Source organism: Furipterus horrens, unplaced genomic scaffold (assembly GCF_987537825.1).
Source record: "Furipterus horrens unplaced genomic scaffold, mFurHor1.1.pri manual_scaffold_1, whole genome shotgun sequence".
NCBI lineage: Eukaryota > Metazoa > Chordata > Mammalia > Chiroptera > Furipteridae > Furipterus > Furipterus horrens.
Genome location: NW_028327171.1, coordinates 30,419,549 through 30,438,396, shown reverse-complemented (window position 1 = coordinate 30,438,396; position 18,848 = coordinate 30,419,549).

Here is an 18,848-nt window from a genome sequence, read left to right as displayed (position 1 = left end):
CAGGTGCTGTGTGACCTGGAAGAATGGTGGATTCCAGCTTCAAAGCCCATCTCTGCAGCCAAGGAAAAGGTTCAATCATATTTTCAGCGAGGTCAAGACAAAACACAGTGTCCACAGTCCCTGTTGCATTTTACAGAACAGTCCTTTGGAGCCTACAGATGGCTACTAAGCAGTTTTAGTCCCCATCCAGGTAGCTCAGCTTGTTCCTGTCTGCTGTCCATTTGAGGCTCCCTTCTGCAACTTGCATGTGGAGCCTGTACAGCCATGGGACGTGCCACTGCTGGTGCCACACGATTGTGTACTCACCAGGTGGGTGAGAGAGAACAAGGGGCCATAGGCTATGTTGTTGCCAAGGTTACATAGCCATGGAGAGAACAAGCAAGTGCACCATGTAGGTGCAGGTCATGAGCAAGAAAGATTCTTGGTTCCCTGGGATTATATTAGCTTGGATGTGAGGTGAACCAGGTGTTTTCTCAAAATTACCAATCAACTTTCCAAACTTTTGTGCACTTCTAGTGGGTCCACCTCCCAACCAATTCCTTCTTTTCCCAGGCTAGACTGACAGGCCTCTTTGGCCCAGCCTCTCCACCTCTGCCATTTTGACTTCTATGGCACATGTGCCTGCTTTCCCCTGGCCCTACCCACAGTCTGGTACTGCAGGGGAATTTATTTTCCTATCCAGTTATATTGCTAGCTTTTCACACATTCAGTATAAGAACATTCCCCTGCCACCATCCTGGTCAATGGGGGAGACTCCCTGGTGCTCCAGGTGACTGTTTGATAGTAATATTACTCCCCTCAAAACTCTAGTCCCTTGTAATTTTACAAGGATAAATGCATGAAGGTCTTTTTCTTCTGTAGCTACTCCCTGCTGTCAAAATATATGGTCTTACCTGTCTCTGGGTCTAGAGATTCTTACTATCTAAAAAAAAAAAAAAAAGAGGGGGATGTCAGGAATGGACAGAAGCCTTATGCAAGGAAGAAAGATTTCTATTTTCAGAGGGTGGCATATGGGGCGTCTAGAGGATAGCACTGCTTAATTAATGAAGCTGGATGCCTGCTTCATGTTTCAGGAGATGGTGTTGAAGAGGTGCTTTCAATGTGAGACCTATGTGCAAACAATCAAGTGTCTGATAACGGAGACTAAATGACCCCCATGATCTAACCCTGAGGAGGGGTCTGGGTTGCCTATCAGCAGCAGAATAAATTTGCCCAGGATCTACTGTTTGGGAAATGCAGAATAAAATGAAAAATAACATTATCACTTAGTTTTGGGAGGCACCACCCCTTTCCGAAAGAGGAATTTTAACTGGGTCTCAGGTGTGCAGTGGCAGCTTTCCTTTGCAATATCAACAGCAGCAGCAAGAGCTGACTTCTCCTTAGGTGGCACCGCTTTATCTGTGTGTGGTGGATCCAAGCCTTGTTTCCTGTGAGGTCTAAGGAAGAGTGTGCTGTCAGCAGGAGGTCATAGGGACCAACCCTTGCTTGGCAAACTGCTGTTCAGTACCTTGAGTCTTCCAGGTCTTCAGTAAGACTTAGTCTCCCAATGGGGGAGACTCCTTGGTGCTCCAGGTGTCAGTTTTATAGTAATATTACTCCCCTCAAAACTCTAGTCCCTTGTACTTTTACAAGGATAAATGCATGAAGGTCTTCTCTTCTGTAGCTACTCCCTGCTGTCAAAATATATGGTCTTACCTATCTCTGCGTCTAGAGATTCTTACTATTTAAAAAAAAAAAAAAAAAAAAAAAAAAAAAAACTGGTGTAAGGGCTCATCAGACAGATAGATGAATCTGCAATGAGCAACTTTATGCAAATTTGTTAGTGTTTGTCATAGATATTATACATATTATATTATTTCAATTCATGCTCTAAATCTAAAGGAGGTGTTCCTAAAACCAGAACTAGAAAGGGTCTCCCATAAACTATTTCAAAAGTGCTTAATTTAAGCCATTTTGAGGTGTTACCCTAATCAGCTGTAAGGCAATAGGGAGTGCTTGGTCCCATTTAAAATCTGTTTAAAACTGGCATATTTCCACCAAGGTCTTCTTCATTGTGTGATTCATTTTCTCTGTCTTCCTTATAGGTCGGGATCCCCAAGATGCATGTAGTTTCAATTGAATCTGTACTGCCTGTTCTATCTTCTGGGGGATTTCTGAAGTGAACAACTGTCCATTTTTGCTTTGAAGGCTTGTCTGTGGTGACTAAAATATATCTGCCTCCTCTCTGACCATTCTTCATGACGCTGCTTCCATATGTATATAATTCTCAGTCAGCAACTGGTCCAATAGATTCAGTCTACTGAAATAAACTTTGTAAATGATTTTTTAAAATAATTTATTCATTTATTTATTTGTTTGTTTATTTATTTATTTTTAGAGAGAAGGGAAAGGAGAAAGAGAGGGAGAGAAACATCACTGTGTGGTTGCCTCTCACTTGCGTCCCCAACTGGGGACCTGACATGCAGCCTAGTAATGTGCCCTGACTGGGAATCGAACCAGCGACACTTGGCTCACAGGCTGATGCTCAATCCACTGAGCCACAGCAGCCAGGTGTAAATGATTTTTAAGACAACATGCTGGAGGTCTGAGTCTCCCTCTGAGTCCAGGATTAGTGTGGCTGGTTTTAAGGCATGGTGGTGTTTACAAGGCAGCATTTGGGCTGTCTGATAAAATGTACTGACATTTTACCATGCATGCTGCCATCTTCCAACACCTTCTCACATTTCTTGGTGAGAGTTTCTATCCTTTTGATTTTTCCTTTTGAATCTTGGGCAGTCCTCACTCCAAATGCCTTTCTTTTTGCAATAGGCACACTGATGGAAACCTAGTGGGACTTTCTGTTTTTCTTTTGGGTCCCACTTCTCCTTTTGGTTTCCCAACATTGTTTCTAATAAAATAGTGGCCTTTTGTAATTTCCTTGTTTTCCAGGCATGGTAAATTTTAAAGTCAATGTCCACCAGCGTGGAGGGATTCATTCTCAATGTTCTAAACGTTGGAGCTACCTTCTGATATATGGGAGCCTTTGCTCAATAAAAGTCAGATTTACAATCTGTTGTCTCAAAGGGAACTGTCCTGTTCTGGATAGGGATGCTCCCTTGGTCTGGATAGGGATGCTCCCTGCTCAAATTGGGTTCCCTGCTGCTTTTCCAAGGGGGAGACCATTCCTTCCTCATACATGGGTAGGTCTCTCTCCCCTCTTGGCCATGTTTTAGGGATATGTAGTGATGGGGATGGTGATAGGGGAAATCTTCTTGCTGCTAATCCTGTCTCCTCTGGGTTCAGGGCATTAAAATACACTCATTTTCCTTTTCTTCCTGTATCTTACTATCAGGGAATTTTTTGAAGCCAATTCTTTTCTCTACATCATTAATGTGTTCCCTTACTTTGCCAAATCTTTATTGTATAAAGACATTGACTCCTGGGCATAAGGGATTTCATTCCATTTCCCTGACCTTTGGCAAAACAAATCAAGTTGCATGAGAGTGTAGTAATTCAGGAAATCATTTAGAGGCCGTTTTTCCTCATAGTCTAAAATATACATAGGCCAAGCAGTGTTACAATAGAAAGCAAATTCTTCTTAGACATTGGATGATACCCGACAAGGACAAATCTGCTAGAATTTGGCCCAATGTGTTCCCTTCAGGAATCAAAACAAAACAACCCCTGATAGCATGAAAGTCAAAACCCAAAACCATAACCATAACAAGGCCCCAGCCAAAGTGGGAACATATAAACAAAACTTGAAGCCACAATTCCACAGTGTCATATTCAGGGACAGCCTACCATAGGAAACTGGGACCTGAGCACAGGCCCTCTGGGTCTTACCATGGTCTACACTTTCCTGTCGGAGTTGCCAAACTGTAACCTAATAAAACAACCTTCAGCTGCCTATCGCCACAAAACCCACACTCATGAGGCAGATGGTGATGCAAACAGAAAGAGGTTTTATTCAGATGCTGTGTGATCTTAGACTTGGCAGACTGCCAGCTCAAAGCCCATCTCCTCTTTCTTCCCTGGAAGAAGTCCAGCTGTTTCCTCCACAAGTCTAAGACAAAACCAGTGCCCAGAGTTCTTGCTCCATTTTAAAATACGGTTCTTTGGGACTTGCAGGTGGCCACTAACCAGTTTAGTCCCCATCCAGGTAGCTTAGCTTGTCCTTGGCCTCTGTCCATTTCAGTCTCCCTCTCGGAGACCACTGGCCACATTGCTGTTAAGGCCATATGGCCATGGAGAAAGCAGGCAAGTGCACTATGTGGGTGCAGGTCACAAACAAGAGAGAGTTTGTTCCCCTGGGATTATATTAACTTGGATATGGGATGAACCATGTGCTTTCTCAAAATTACCAATCAACTTTCCAAACTATTGTGCACTTCAGGTGGCTCCACCTTCCAACCAATCACTTCTTTCTCCACGAAAGACTGACAGACTTTGTCCAGCACCTTCACCGCTGCCATTTTCACTTCTGTGACACATGTGCCTGCCTCCCCTGGTCCTACTCCCAACCTGGTACCACAGAAGGGTGGAAAGGGTTTTACTCTATCCAATTATCTTGCTTTCTGCATATTAAGTTTAAGAAGCTCCCCCTTACACCATGCTGGCAGATGAGGAGTCTCCCTGGCACGCCGACAGACTGTTTTACTGTAAGAAGTCAGTCTCTGTTCATCACCATTTATCTCTGCTTTACCTTTTGCTACCTCCCCTCACTGCCTCTTTCTTCTGGCAATCACCACATAATTGTCTTTGTCTGTGAATCTATCTTTTTTTTCCTTTGCATAACCCCTTCACCCTTCTCACCTAGCCCCAAACATCTCCCTTCTGATGGTTCTCAGTATATTCTCTGTATACATGAGTCTGTCCCTACTTTGTTGGTTTATTTTGTTCATTAGTTTCCAACTATAAATAAGATCATATGGCACTTGTCTTTCTCTGACTGACTTATTTCATTTAGCGTATGCCCTCCAGGTTCATTCATGCTATTGCAAATCATATCATTTCCTTTTCTAAAAAATACTTCTTTCTGTGCTCTGTCTAAGCCTTGTCATCTCTTTGACATATCTATGTTAGAATTTTCTTCCAGACTGCTCATCATTTGTTCATTTTCTTATTCCCAACAGTTTACAATAAAGATAGCGATATTAATTAGTCTAGTGCTGCTTGTTATGCTTTGACCTTTAAAAAGGCCAAGTTCTCCTATTAATTTGTTTCTATTGTACTTGACTATATTGTTTCCCTAATAGAGTGCCATGGGTTAATTATGATTTGATAAATCAGAAACTTTCCTCTCGATTTTGTAACTCAATGGATTTTTGACCATTCCAATTTATGGACATATGCTCTTTGACTTGAGCTTCTTCTATAACCATTTCTGTTTTTATAGAGAAATACAGTTATATTAGGAATTATTTTGAAATTCATTACATATGCCAAGTTTTTACTAAAACAATACACTTTTCTGCTACTCTCGCATAATACCAAATTTACACCCTTTTGTATCTTCTGCGTAGACAGCTATTCACAGTCTTTAGAAAATTAAAGATTTCAACAAGTAAATTGACTCATGAGAGGGGAAAATTGTTCTTAATTTATTAAAAGTATCTACTTGATTCCATATTTCCACAGATATTGCATTTCTGACAAACATAAAGTTCAAAATGTGAACTATTGCCATTATATATCCAGCGGTATCTGCCCCAACTATTTAAAATCCAACCCTGTTCTTTCACTTTAAGTCCTGCCAACAGTTGTCTGGACTTATTCAGTTCAGTTTTGTTTACCTTTGTGACCTTAACCTTTTAGAGCCAATATTCTTCAATCAGGAAGAAATTTGGCATAACACAAGGACTTGGCCTTTACCTAGGATTCATTGTATAATGCTATTAAATTATTTTCCTCTGTATACTTTGATATCATTAAGAGCTAAATTTCCCAAGAGAAGGATAACCTTCTGTTTTCCGCGAACCTGACTATGGTGTTTCATTTTATATCCTGATCGTTTCTGCCTTAGCTCTACCCTGACCTGGACATGCACTCTTTAAACCCTGCATGACATTTTTCTTGTTTCAAACAGATTTTAAGAAAGCAACTCCAAGAGTGTATTCGCATCTAAATTGGTAGCCTGTGATAAATCATCCTACGTGGATCATAAAAGGCTGGAAGCTAGGTGCTATCTTCAAGGTTAGGAGGAATTTCATCCACAAAATGTACACTGTCATCATGATAATGTAGTTCCATTTGTCATGCTTAGATTCCCTAGCTATTTGCTTTCTGAGCATGCCAACACAGTTTCTAAAATACTCTTCAATGTCTATGTATGTATCTTTTTACACTCCCATTGCTCGTTGCCTGCAGATTCATAGAATTTCAATAGGATTTTGATGAGCACTCATGTTGCTACACATTCGAAAAAGAACATGATAGATGAACTTAACTTACCAAATGAGAATTGTATATAACAATTCATTGTAGTTTCTTTAGCAAATACATTCTATTCCTCTTAATCAATGCCTTCTCTACTTCCTCCTTGAAATACCAAAAACAAAACCACCAACATAATAAATGTAACATCTGTTCAATATGTAGCGATTCTCTGAAGAAAAACTGTGGTAGAAAATAGAATGTCTCTTAAATATTCTACATTATAAATTATTTTTCTTTTACTTTTGTATGTACTATTTATTTTTTATATGATGCTAATCATTAAACATTTAGCATCTTAGCATATGTCCTTGTATTTAGATAGTACAAACTATTTGTAGTAAACTTAAATAATTTATGTGATATTGACCAAGATGACTTTAATGTGCTCAGTTTGCCTAAACTTTAGACAAGTTTCTTCCTGACTATAATCTACTGACCACCCATTACTTAGAACTATTTACTTTAGAAAAAATAATTGCTAATTCTTTCTCTGCTCCTTTAAAATGTAGATAAATCTTCTCCCCGGTTTTACAACCCAGGAATGTCTTTCTCAAGGACTTGGGAGTCATCCTATTGAAATGTAATAATCAATAAAGATAAGATTCTTATTCTTGAGTCTCTGTGGAAGGGCAAGAGCCTAACTTCAATAATTAGCATTTAGCAAATATATAGGAACTAGTCACATTGACAGGTCTTCTCCCTAATGTTCTTTGGTACTTTGTCACAAGCTCACTCCAGGGTTTAAGAACTATACTGTTTCAATGGAGTTGAGTTTATCTCTCTTTCTTATTGTAGGAGTCTTAATCCTTATTGCAATAGCTTTAAATAGTCTTTTTTTCTTAATTCTATCCTTAGCAATTTTTCTTTGATGATATTCATAACTCATAATATTATTAACATAAAATAAAGTATGTTTTCTACTGTTATGATAAGCAGTAAGAAATCTAGTCTCCATACAAGTAATAACTATCTGCAATTTTATTCAGTGTCTAATTTTATAAGAATACTACATCTATAATATTAGCTCAATTTCCATATTTGATTATTTTTTATTATTTTATCTTTTGATCCCCAATTCTGTATTTATTTCAGCTCCTAGCACTAAAATACATACTGAAGCTTACTCCCAGAAAGGACACAGAAAATGGTTAAAATGCAATTATATAAATGAAAGCATAACATTTTACTTAGAAAATCAGCTTTCACAATATGCATCACAAATGAAGCACAATTGATCTATTTTCTTTTATTGTTTGTAATATCAACTTGTTTGGCTTTCAACCAGAAGAAAGCTTTTTAGAAATAGAATTTTCTTCTTATTGATGTTATAAGAAAAAAAAATAGACCTATGTATTTACTTTAAAAAGGGAAAGCTAGTCTAGGTTATATACAAACCATCTTTATCATGCCTTCTCCAAATGATTGAAAAATTACACCTTTTTGGTTTTTATGAAATTTTGCAGTGTTTAAAATAATTACTTAAATGCTAAAAATAGTTTTAATTATCCTTTTTAAAAAATACTAAATAGAATTTAAATTATGCTAGATTTAAAATTTTCACAATATATATCAGGGCTCTCCATATAATAAGAATTAACTTAACTTTCCATGTATATTGAGCATGCTAAAGAGTAATTTATTTAATTTTTCAGGCATAACTAGGGAATATTAAGTAACTATATAATACCTACTGACTAATTATATAATACTTTATAGTAACATGATATTTAGTCTTTCAAAGGAAAGAAAAGAAGATATAATAGACAGGGAAGTTTTGCAAACAATTTATTAAATAAATCCAATTATAATCATAGTAGATTAGCTTATGGGTTAAACCATCTGGATAACTGTTAACAAAAACTCTGGAAAAATATAGGTAAGAAAATGTTAAATATTTCTAATAAAGATGAAAAAGTGACATGTGAATATTACTTTATTGTATTTCAAAACATCTTATTTTCAACCTCCACACAGTATGTAACCACTTATTCACTCTAAAAAGCAAAAAAAAAAAAATATATATATATATATATATATATATATATATATATATATATCTGTAGTAAACTTTTAATGAAGCCCTCTGAAAAGAGTATGTTTCCACATTAGCAGGAAAACCAGAGAATAGAAAATAGGGAGTCCAAAAGGAGATGGAGGAAGAAAAAAATTAAAACTAAAAAACTTGAATTAGGAGAATAACTGTGTATGCCACGAAAAACAATATCTTGTCTAAGTAGATTAAAATGTGTAATAAATTCTATAATATTTAGTTAACCTTATATTTTTAAATAGAGTACATTATTTTTGTATATATCCTCTTCATGTGGAGAGTATTTCCCTCTTCTGCTTTAATAAAACTTTTATTTTCAGTATAGGTTTATTCTGCTGCAACCAATCTCTTAAACTTAAATACCAATATTTGATATTATTTGGGAAAAGGAAAAATTTCTGCATTTCTACCTGATCAGATTATTGCACTAAAAATTAACTTCTTTCATTTGTAAGTGAGACAATTTCTATGTGAATCTTTTCACCAGCTTTTTGGTTTGCTGTCATTCTATTTTCATATGCTGTAGTAAAAGGGTGACCTAAAAACAATATGCATCAGAAAATTTTACCTCAAATTTAAAATTTAAAATGAGGAATTCATGATGCATTATATACATATTCTACTTATTTATAGTATACATATATTTAAATGCACATAATAAATGCATATAATGAAATTACAAAAATATGACATACACACACAACACACACACACCTGACCCTTGTATAATATGTATTTGAACTGTATGGGTCCATTTATACTCAGATTTCATCATAAATAAATATATATATATATATATATATTCTTTCAATCTGTAGAGGGCCAATTATATGTATGAACCTTGGTATCTGTTGAGGATCCTGGAACCAATACCCCATAGATATTGAGAGTAATAAAGCTTCAAAGGGTGTCAAACCTTCTATGGATTTTCAGGGTTGGCACCCCTAATGCCCATGTTGTTCAAGGATCAACTATGTATATATATGCGTGTATACAAAATATATATTTGTAGAATTTTCATTAAAAATGCACACGTATTTTATTTCTTTCTGTAGAATAAACCATCTTGATGCTGTAACACAGATAGCTGGTAGATTAGATAGATAGATGATAGGTAGATAGATGATAAATATACACACATGTGTGCATGCACATGCATGCATTGCAATATCTTATAAGTATTAACTAAACATTTCTGAGTGAATGATGTAAAGGGAGATAAACTAAGAAATTATAACTTACCAGATATCAAGATTTAAAGAGCTAATATTTATCTCATGTGACTGGCACACAATATTAATTTTTTCATTTTAAAGGCATATCCATATTTCTCAATAGTATGTGTAATAGTTGTTTATGGCACTGAGTAGAATACTGTCTCATCATATAAATTACTTATGTCTGGTATCAGGTATCAACATCCAAACTCTGCCAGTTCAAATTCATATCCTAATAGAGGTGACTTTGCTCTAGACAGTAAATGAAATTGATATAAGGATTTCAGAAGGAAATATAATATGTGACTTTCTGATTTCTATGTTTGAGATAGTCTTCTTATTTTTCTTAAGATGTTTGAGATCTATAAGGTCATCAAAAAGCTCAAAAAATTGAAAATGTTAATGCTATTTGTGTTTAACACATATGTTTTAAACATGCTTTGAGTAGTCTAAAGGATTTTCAGGAAAAAAATGCAAGAATGTCTTTTTAATTTGATAGAATAAGATTCTTGAATGAGTTATAAGGAATGTTAATTAATAAAAGGTTTTAAGTAATTCAAAAAAATGACTAATTGTTTAAAGGCTGAAGTTCAAATATCTCTCCAGATACAGAGAGCTTTTGAAATTTAGAAGTTAGTTGAGAGACTTCCGGCCAAGATGGAGGCTTAGACAGACATGCTCAGTCTCCTTCTGCAACTACAGAGGAATACAACTACTTCAAAACAAAAGATAACCATAAATTCCAGAAAATAAAGCTACATGGAAGCCCAATGTATGAAGTTATAAACCAGCAGTGCCCTTTGGGCAGGTAAGAAGAGCAAAAGGGGGCGGTGCTGTTTGCCGTAGCACCAGGGACAGTGGCAGGGAGAGCAGTCTCAGCTGCAGTCAAATCCCGGCGGCTCGTGACCCCAACACTGGGAAAAGCAACCACCACATCACCTCGAATAGTGAGGCCCAGAGGGCGGGAGGATGGATCCTGGTCTCCTAGCGGAATAACTGTGTGAATCCATCTACGACCCCCGCCCCCACACAAAGCGCTACAGCGCTGTGAAATAGGTTGCGGATCACCACTGGTCACTGGGCAGTGATGACAAAGCACCACAGCACAGTGAAAAAGGTTGCGTATCTCCGCCGGTTGCTGGGTTGTGACGAGTACACAGGCACTGCCCCCTATAACTGGCCCAAGAAAACAAAACGCATCTGTCAAAATGAGGCAGACAACTATAGAAATCCCGGTGGCACAGCTCACCAGGCAACAGATGAAGAACCTGACAGATGAACAAATAAGAAACCTGTCAGAGGCTCAGTTCAGGGCTATTGTCATCAGGTGACTTACAGAATTAACAAAAGATCTGGCAAAAGATGAGAAAGAATTGAAAAACACTCATACTGGAAGGAACAAAACCACATATGAGACAGATGGTGAGGAAATAAAATCTAGAGTTCAAATCAACAAACCAGAACACAAAGAAGGAACAGTCAACCAGTGCAGAGAGAGGAAACGAGAAGCAAGGAAAATGATGAGAGGATCAGAAACCTCTGGGACAGCTATAAGAGACCCAATATAAGAATCATTGGTTTACCAGGGGGCGAAGAAGATGAACTAGAAATTGAAAAATTAAGTGAAAATATAATAAAGCAGAACTTCCCAAACTTGGGGAAGGAAATAGACTTACAGGTCCAAGAAGCACAGAGAGTTCCAGAAAAACTGGACCCAGGGAGAACCACTCCAAGACACATTATAATCAAAATGTCAAAAGTTAAAGATAAAGAGAGAATCTTAAAAGCAGCAAGAGAGAAGAAAAGAATCATGTACAAAGGGGTCCCAATTAGACTATCAGCTGACTTCTCAAGGGAGACCCTGCAGGCAAGAAGGGACTGGCAAGAAATATTCAAAGTAATGAAAATCCAAAACCTACAACCACGAATACTTTATCCAGCGAAGCTGTCATTCAGAATAGAAGGGCAGAGAAAGTGTTTCCAGGACAAAATAAAACTGAAAGAGTTCATTAGATCCAAACCACTGTTATATGAGACGTTAAAAGGACTGGTTTAGAAAAAGGAGGATCAAAACTATGAACACTAAAGTAAAAACTGCATCACAAGAAACAACAACAGAAGCTAGGGAATTGAAACAAAGGCAAACTAAACAGGCAACGAGAGTGGAAAAAGAACTATAGGTATGGGGAGTATATTGGGGGGAGGTCAGCAGGGAAGGGGAAGGGGGAGAGGGAAGGAAATAGTATAGGAATTAAGAAACATCGTAGGAGGGAATGGAATAGACAGAGAGAGGTTGAGAAGAACTATATGCACAACCAATGGTCATGGACTAAAAGGGGGGGACAAGGGGAGGGAGGGGGGCCGCCGGGTGGAGGGGAGCAGAGGGAAGGGAAATTGGAACAAATGTAACACTATAATCAATAAAACACAGAAAAAAAAAAGAAGTTAGTTGAGCATCTTAATTTCTTAAAATAATATATGCTTGTAAATAAAGGGCAATTGTGTCAATATTTGAAGATGACAATAATCACTGGAGATTAAATTTCCAGAGAGGATTTCTGTAATTATTAAATACTTAACTTTTAGAATAGTTAATGAGTATACTGAAAAAGGAAGTTAATTTAATGGAAGAAAAATATTATCTGGTACCTGAAGGTGAGCATTACAAATGTTGAAGATTAACATTAAGGGAAATGTATATTAAGTTATTTGATTTAAAAAATGTATCATATAATGAAAATAGGTTTAATATCATGACTTCATTTACTTAGAATTTATTTTATAATGTTCACATGTCATAAAAATAAATCCTCTTTTGATTTTTTTAAACATTTAAAAATTAAAAATCATTCCTAGATCATGGGCTGTGCAAAAATGGATCTATTTGGCAGGCATGATTTGTCCTGTCTTATGTGACAGGTCCCCCATTAAACAAAAATAAAAAATATGACATATATAAATGAGAAAACACACTCTGAAGAGATAATTTAATCATCAGTACAAGAGTCAAATATAACATTTACATTGGAAATAGCACATCCAGTAGGTTCATATTAAAGACCCTAATGGAAAGAGTAGACAACATGCAAGATTACATATATATATATATATATATATATATATATGTATATATATATATATATATATATTCTGCACAAAGATCAAAGTTATAAGAATGAACCAAATATAAATGCTATGAAAAAAAAACATAGTAGAAATGAAAAGTGCTTATGAGGGATCATCAATAAACTCAAAGCAGCTGACAAAGATTAGATTGGAGAACTTGAAGATAGGTAGTTAAAAATACTCAAATTGAAAGAAAGTGAGAATAAAATAATGAAGAAAAACAACCCAACAAAAGACAGAAAAAGCATAGAAGCAGGATCCAAGCGTGTACCATATGCACATTTGGAATTCATAAGGAAGAAGAAAGAGAATAAGAAGAAATATTTGAAGAAATATTGGACAATAATATTTCCAAATTAGTGACAGTTAAGATTGGAAATCATTAAGCAAAATTAAAACAAACAAAAGCACACAAACACTTAGCCACACCATATTTTAAACTTGTAAAAACCAAAACAAGGAAAAAGCTTTGAGATAATGAAGAAGAAATAAATACATGATACAGAGGAACCAGAGTAAAATTAAAATCAACTGGTTGTCAGAAACTATGTAAAATATATTAAGGTTATTAATTTACATATTGTCAATGACTGCTGTCATGCTAGAGTTAAGAGGCTGCAACGTCTAAAAAATAGCGTCTAAAAATAGGCAGTTTAAGATTTAAAAGGTGAATAAAGAAATGCCATCCTAACACTATTCAAAAGATAGCTAAAAGGATCTATTTTTGATCAAAATAGACTCCAGGATATGGAATTATTAGAGGTACAGGAGAGATTACAAAATTATAAAGTTATCAATTACCTAAGAAGACATAGAACTATTATAATTGCATACACATCTAATAGTAAACTTTCCTTTTTATTTTTAAATTTAATTTTATTGTTTTTCTATTACAGTTGTCCCATTTTTCCCCTATTGCTCCTCCCCCACCCAGCCTACCCCTTCTCCCACAGTCATTTCCCACCGCGTTGTCCATATCCATGGATTATTTATACTAGCTCGGTTACTAAACCTTTCCCCTACATAACACCTTTCTCCCCCACCCCAATAACTGTTATTCTGTTCCTTGTTCAGTTTTGTTCATTTGTTTGTGTAGACTTCAAATACATGAGGCAAAAAGAAGTAGATCTGAAGGATGAAATAGATAAGTCCATAAGTGTAGTTAAAGACTTTAACATTTCTTTCTTAATAATTGATAGAACCAGTAGATGGGAATTCAGCAGAAAAACAGATTACTCAATTAACATTATCAGACAACTTGACTTGTTTGACATTTATAAAATGTTCTATGCAACAATAGCAGAACACTCATTCTTCTCAAGTGCACGTGTAACATTATACAACATAGACCATATAAATTATTTTTCATATTGCTTTTCTTAAGGTCTTAATGTAAGTAAAATATAAACTGTTCACTTTATATTGGCGGCTTTGAGATTTAGTTATCTACTTTTCTCATATTCATGCCAAGTAAAATCCAAGCTTAAGAGTAAAAATTTTACTGGACATTACAATTCTGTCTCATTCTTGAATCAATATGCTGTTTCTGTGAGGCTTAATTCATTTTCAATTATTCTTAGAATTAGAAAAGTATCACAGATTCAGTACTTAGATCTATGTAGAAATTTAATCTCTCTTTCTGGATTTTTAAAAAAGATTTATTTATTTAATTATTTATTTTTAGAGAGAGGGGAAGAGAAAGAGAAAGTGAGGGAGAGAAACATTACTGTGTGGTTGCCTCTTGCATGTCCGCAGCTGGGGTGCTGGTCCACAACCCAGGCATGTGCCCTGACTGGGAATTGAACTGGTGACCCTTTGGTTCACAGGCTGGTGCTCAATCCTGAGCCATACCAGCCAGGGTTCTTTCTAGATTTTTTTTAAAAAGATCTTCTGTGTATATCTCTGTCTCTTCAATTTTCTCTGACTTTCCTAGCTCTCATACTCTACCTTTCCATATACATACATTATTCTAAAATTTAATTTAAAAAGAAGTAACTGGTTATATATCATGTCTCTGTGAGCTGAATTAAAGGATAATGACTGACTATGCATGTCAGGGAGCACCATATAATTTAATTAACAATTTTTTATGAAAAGATTTTATGGAAATATCATGGAGAATTTGCTTAGCAGTCAATAGTGATTTGTTCTTCCTAGTGATGATAGCAGTCATAGTGTAACACAATTTTAATTATAGACTGACAGGTTAGGTACAAGAACATATATTTTTATTGAACTATACAGTTATAAGCATTAATGAGTTTTGAGGATGTCTTCTATGTGTTTGTATTCATAGCTCTATACATATTGGCATTGCATGTTGTCATGTATCACCTTGGCTTATTTAAATGGATATATAGTCCTCAAACAAAGTAGAATTAGTCCTTACATATTGACTCCCTGTCACATTATATAGACCAGGACATAAACATCCAGGCTTTATGACATTTAATAGGAATTTAATAAAAATAATCAGTCATTTTAAAATTAAATTCCAGTCAATAAGTAAGTGTTATCATCTCTAAGGAAAAAAAAAAGTAAATTTAACATCATAAAACATATATTTACTTCATATAATTGGAGTTCATAATATTTGCAGGTCAAAATTACAACAAACTTTCAGAAGCTTATTATAAAATGAAATTAAAATCTCTATTAAATAATTTTTATCTTTAAAGTAAATATTTAAATAATAAGGAAACAATTTCCATGTCACATGGGTACTAATACTAATATGCTTAGATTGGATACATTAAATTTTCAAAATTTTATGTTCTAATTGTTTTAACTTTAAGACTTTCAGTTTAAGTGGAGCCTAATTTAATTTTAATGAAAAACACTTTTCATGTGGAAACATCATTTTTATTATATTCCCATGTACTATAGAGAAAAAACTAAACAAACTATTAAGACACAGAACTCAGTTTACATTGAATGTTTTATTAATTTGAAATCTTAAATAGTCCTGAGCCTTTATTTCTTATTTTATAAGCTAAAGATAACTGTTATACTTTTTCTAAGAGATTTTCTGGAGTCTAAATAAAATCATGCATAAAAAGTTCTCTAATTATAAAATAATATTATAATCCAGTAATAAACTTCATTAAAAATCAATTTTCATTCTTCTTAATGCCTATTATACTATATGAAAAAACAAAAAAAGAACAATTTTGAGTATATTTAGTGTTAGATCTTGTTCTTAATACACTAATTTTATTTTTATTATATGGTTTGGATTTTGTAAAATTCATGGCTTGATATTTATTTTTTAGGGAAAATATACAAGCATTCAATTATGTTTAAAGCATTTTCTGAAAGACCCTAAGCACTGTGAGGAGATTAAAAAATTAAAACTGAATGTGTTTTTGCCTTCAAAACCACCAACTAGAATTCAGAAGTAATGATGCAGAATATATATATGTCAATAAATAATTGTAATAAGTTCAAATAAAACAATTGATAAATAAGGGTATATAAACAGTGACATAATACCACTGAATAAAGAGGCAGTATTTTTGAACATTATAACAAAAGAAGTATTTTCTAAAATTTATGACAATGTACCTAGATCTTGAATATTTAAAAATAAACAAAAAAGAGCATAGACTATAGACAAAAGCAATCCATGACAAAAGAGTAATAAAACTGCAGTGCGGGTGGGAGGTTACAGAAGTGTTTGCCCAGACCATAAGAGTTCTGGTGTAGTTGAAGAGAGGCTATGAGTTGCAGCACAGCGTGGAAATGTGGAATAGCTTCAGGTGTATGTTTTGTGTCTATCTGATAAATGGCTATGCATGTCTTGTCAAAGATTATGAACATTTAAAAAATTAATTTATTTATTTTTGGACAAAAAATTAAATTTTTTTCAATTACAGTTGTCCCATTTTTCCCCCCATTGCTAACCCCATCCAGCCCACCACTTCTCCCTCAGTCATATCCCCCCCATTATCCATGTCCATGGGTCATTTATACATGTTCTTTAACTAAACCCTTCCCTTACTTATTCCCCTTCTCTGCCTCCCCTCTGCCCCCTAATAACTATTATTTTGTTCCTTATTCTATTTAGTTCATTTGTTTGTGTTGTCCCTTAGTCTCCTGTATTAGGTGAGATCATACGGTATTTTTCTTTCATTGCCTAGCTTATTTCACTAAGCATAATTCTCTCTAGTTCCATCCATGTTGTTGCAAATGGCAGGACTTCCTTCTTTCTTTCTGCTGCATAGTATTCCATTGTGTAAATGTACCACAGTTTTTTAATACACTCATATACAGATGGGCACTTAGGCTGATTCCAGCACTTAGCTATTGTAAACAGTGGTGCTATGAACATAGGGGTGCATAAGTTCTTTTGAATTCGGGTTTTAGGATTTTTCAGGTATAATCCTACCTGTGGAATAGCTGGTTCAAAAGGCAGTTCCATTTTTAGTTTTTTGAGGTAATTCCATACTGTTTTCCATAGTGGCTGCACCAGTCTGCATTCCCGCCAACAGTGCAGTAGGGTTCCCGTTTCTCCACATCCTCGACAGCACTTGTTGTTTGTTGATTTGTTGATGATGGCCATTCTGACAGATGTAAAGTGGTATCTCATTGTGGTTTTTATTTGCATCTCTCTGATGGCTAGTGATGTTGAGCATTCTTTCATGTGTCTGTGGACCCTCTGTGTATCCTCCTTGGAGAAGTGTTTGTTCAGGTCCTTTGCCCATTTTTTAATTGGGTTGTCTGTCTTCTTGGTGTTGAGATATGCAAGTTCTTTATGTATTTTGGAGATCAATATCTGGTCTGGGATATCATTGGCAAATATGTTTTCCCATATGGTTGGTTTCCTTTTCATCTTGCTTATGTTTTCTTTTGCTGAGCAGAAACTCTTTAGTTTGATGTAGTCCCATTTGTTCATTTTTTCCTTTATTGCTCTTGCCTTCGGATATGTATCAGTGAAAATATTGCTACGTGGGATATCTGAGATTTTCCTACCTATGTTTTCCTCTAGGACTTTTATGGTGTCATGCCTTACATTTAAGTCTTTGATCCATCTTGAGTTTATTCTCATGTGTGGAGTAAGTTAGTGGTCTAGTTTCATTTTTTGCATGTCCCTGTCCAGTTGTCCCAGCACCATTTGTTGAACAGGCTCTTCTCACTCCATTTTATGCTCCTTACCCCTTTGTCAAATATTAGTTGACCATATAGTCCTGGGTTTATGTCTGGGCTCTCTATTCTGTGCCATTGATCTATATGTCTGTTCTTATGCCAGTACCAGACTGTTTTGATTACAGTGGATTTGTAGTATAGTTTGATGTCTTATTGATAATTTGAAACAAAATCTATTCCTAGAAGTGGAATCGCTGGGTCAAAGGGCAGATCCATTATTTTTTTAATTTTTGAAGTATCTCTGTATTATTTTCCACAGAATCTTCCTACTGTTTTCCATATGGGCTGCACCAATCTACATTCTCACAGTACAAGTATGTTCCCCTTTTTCTATATCCTCATCAGCACTTGTTGTTTGTTGATTTATTGATGATAGTCATTTTAAGTACTCCTATGTTCATTGCAGCATTATTTACAATTGCCAAGATATGGATGTAGCCCAAGTATCCATCAGTAGATGAGTGGATAAAACAACTATGGGGCATTTACATAATAGAACACTACTCAGCAGTAAAAGAGAAGAAAACTTTATCTTTTATTACATCATAGTTGGACCTGGAAAACATTATGCTAAGTTAAAAAGCCAGTCAGAGAAAGAGAAATACCATATGGTTTCACTCATATATGCAACATAATGAGCAAACTGAACTAATAAGCAAATTAGAGACAGACTCATAGGTAGAGAGCAGGACGACAGCTCTGGGGCTGTGTTGAAAAATGGAAGGATCAAGCAAAAAAGAAAAAGAACTCATGAGCATGGCCAACAGTGTGGTGATTTGGGGTGGGGAGAGTGGGGTACTAGGAGGTTAAATGGGAATGAAAAAGAAATACAACAAAACATTTAATAAGCCAAAATAAAATAAATAAAATTATGCCTACCAAAACTCATTTTT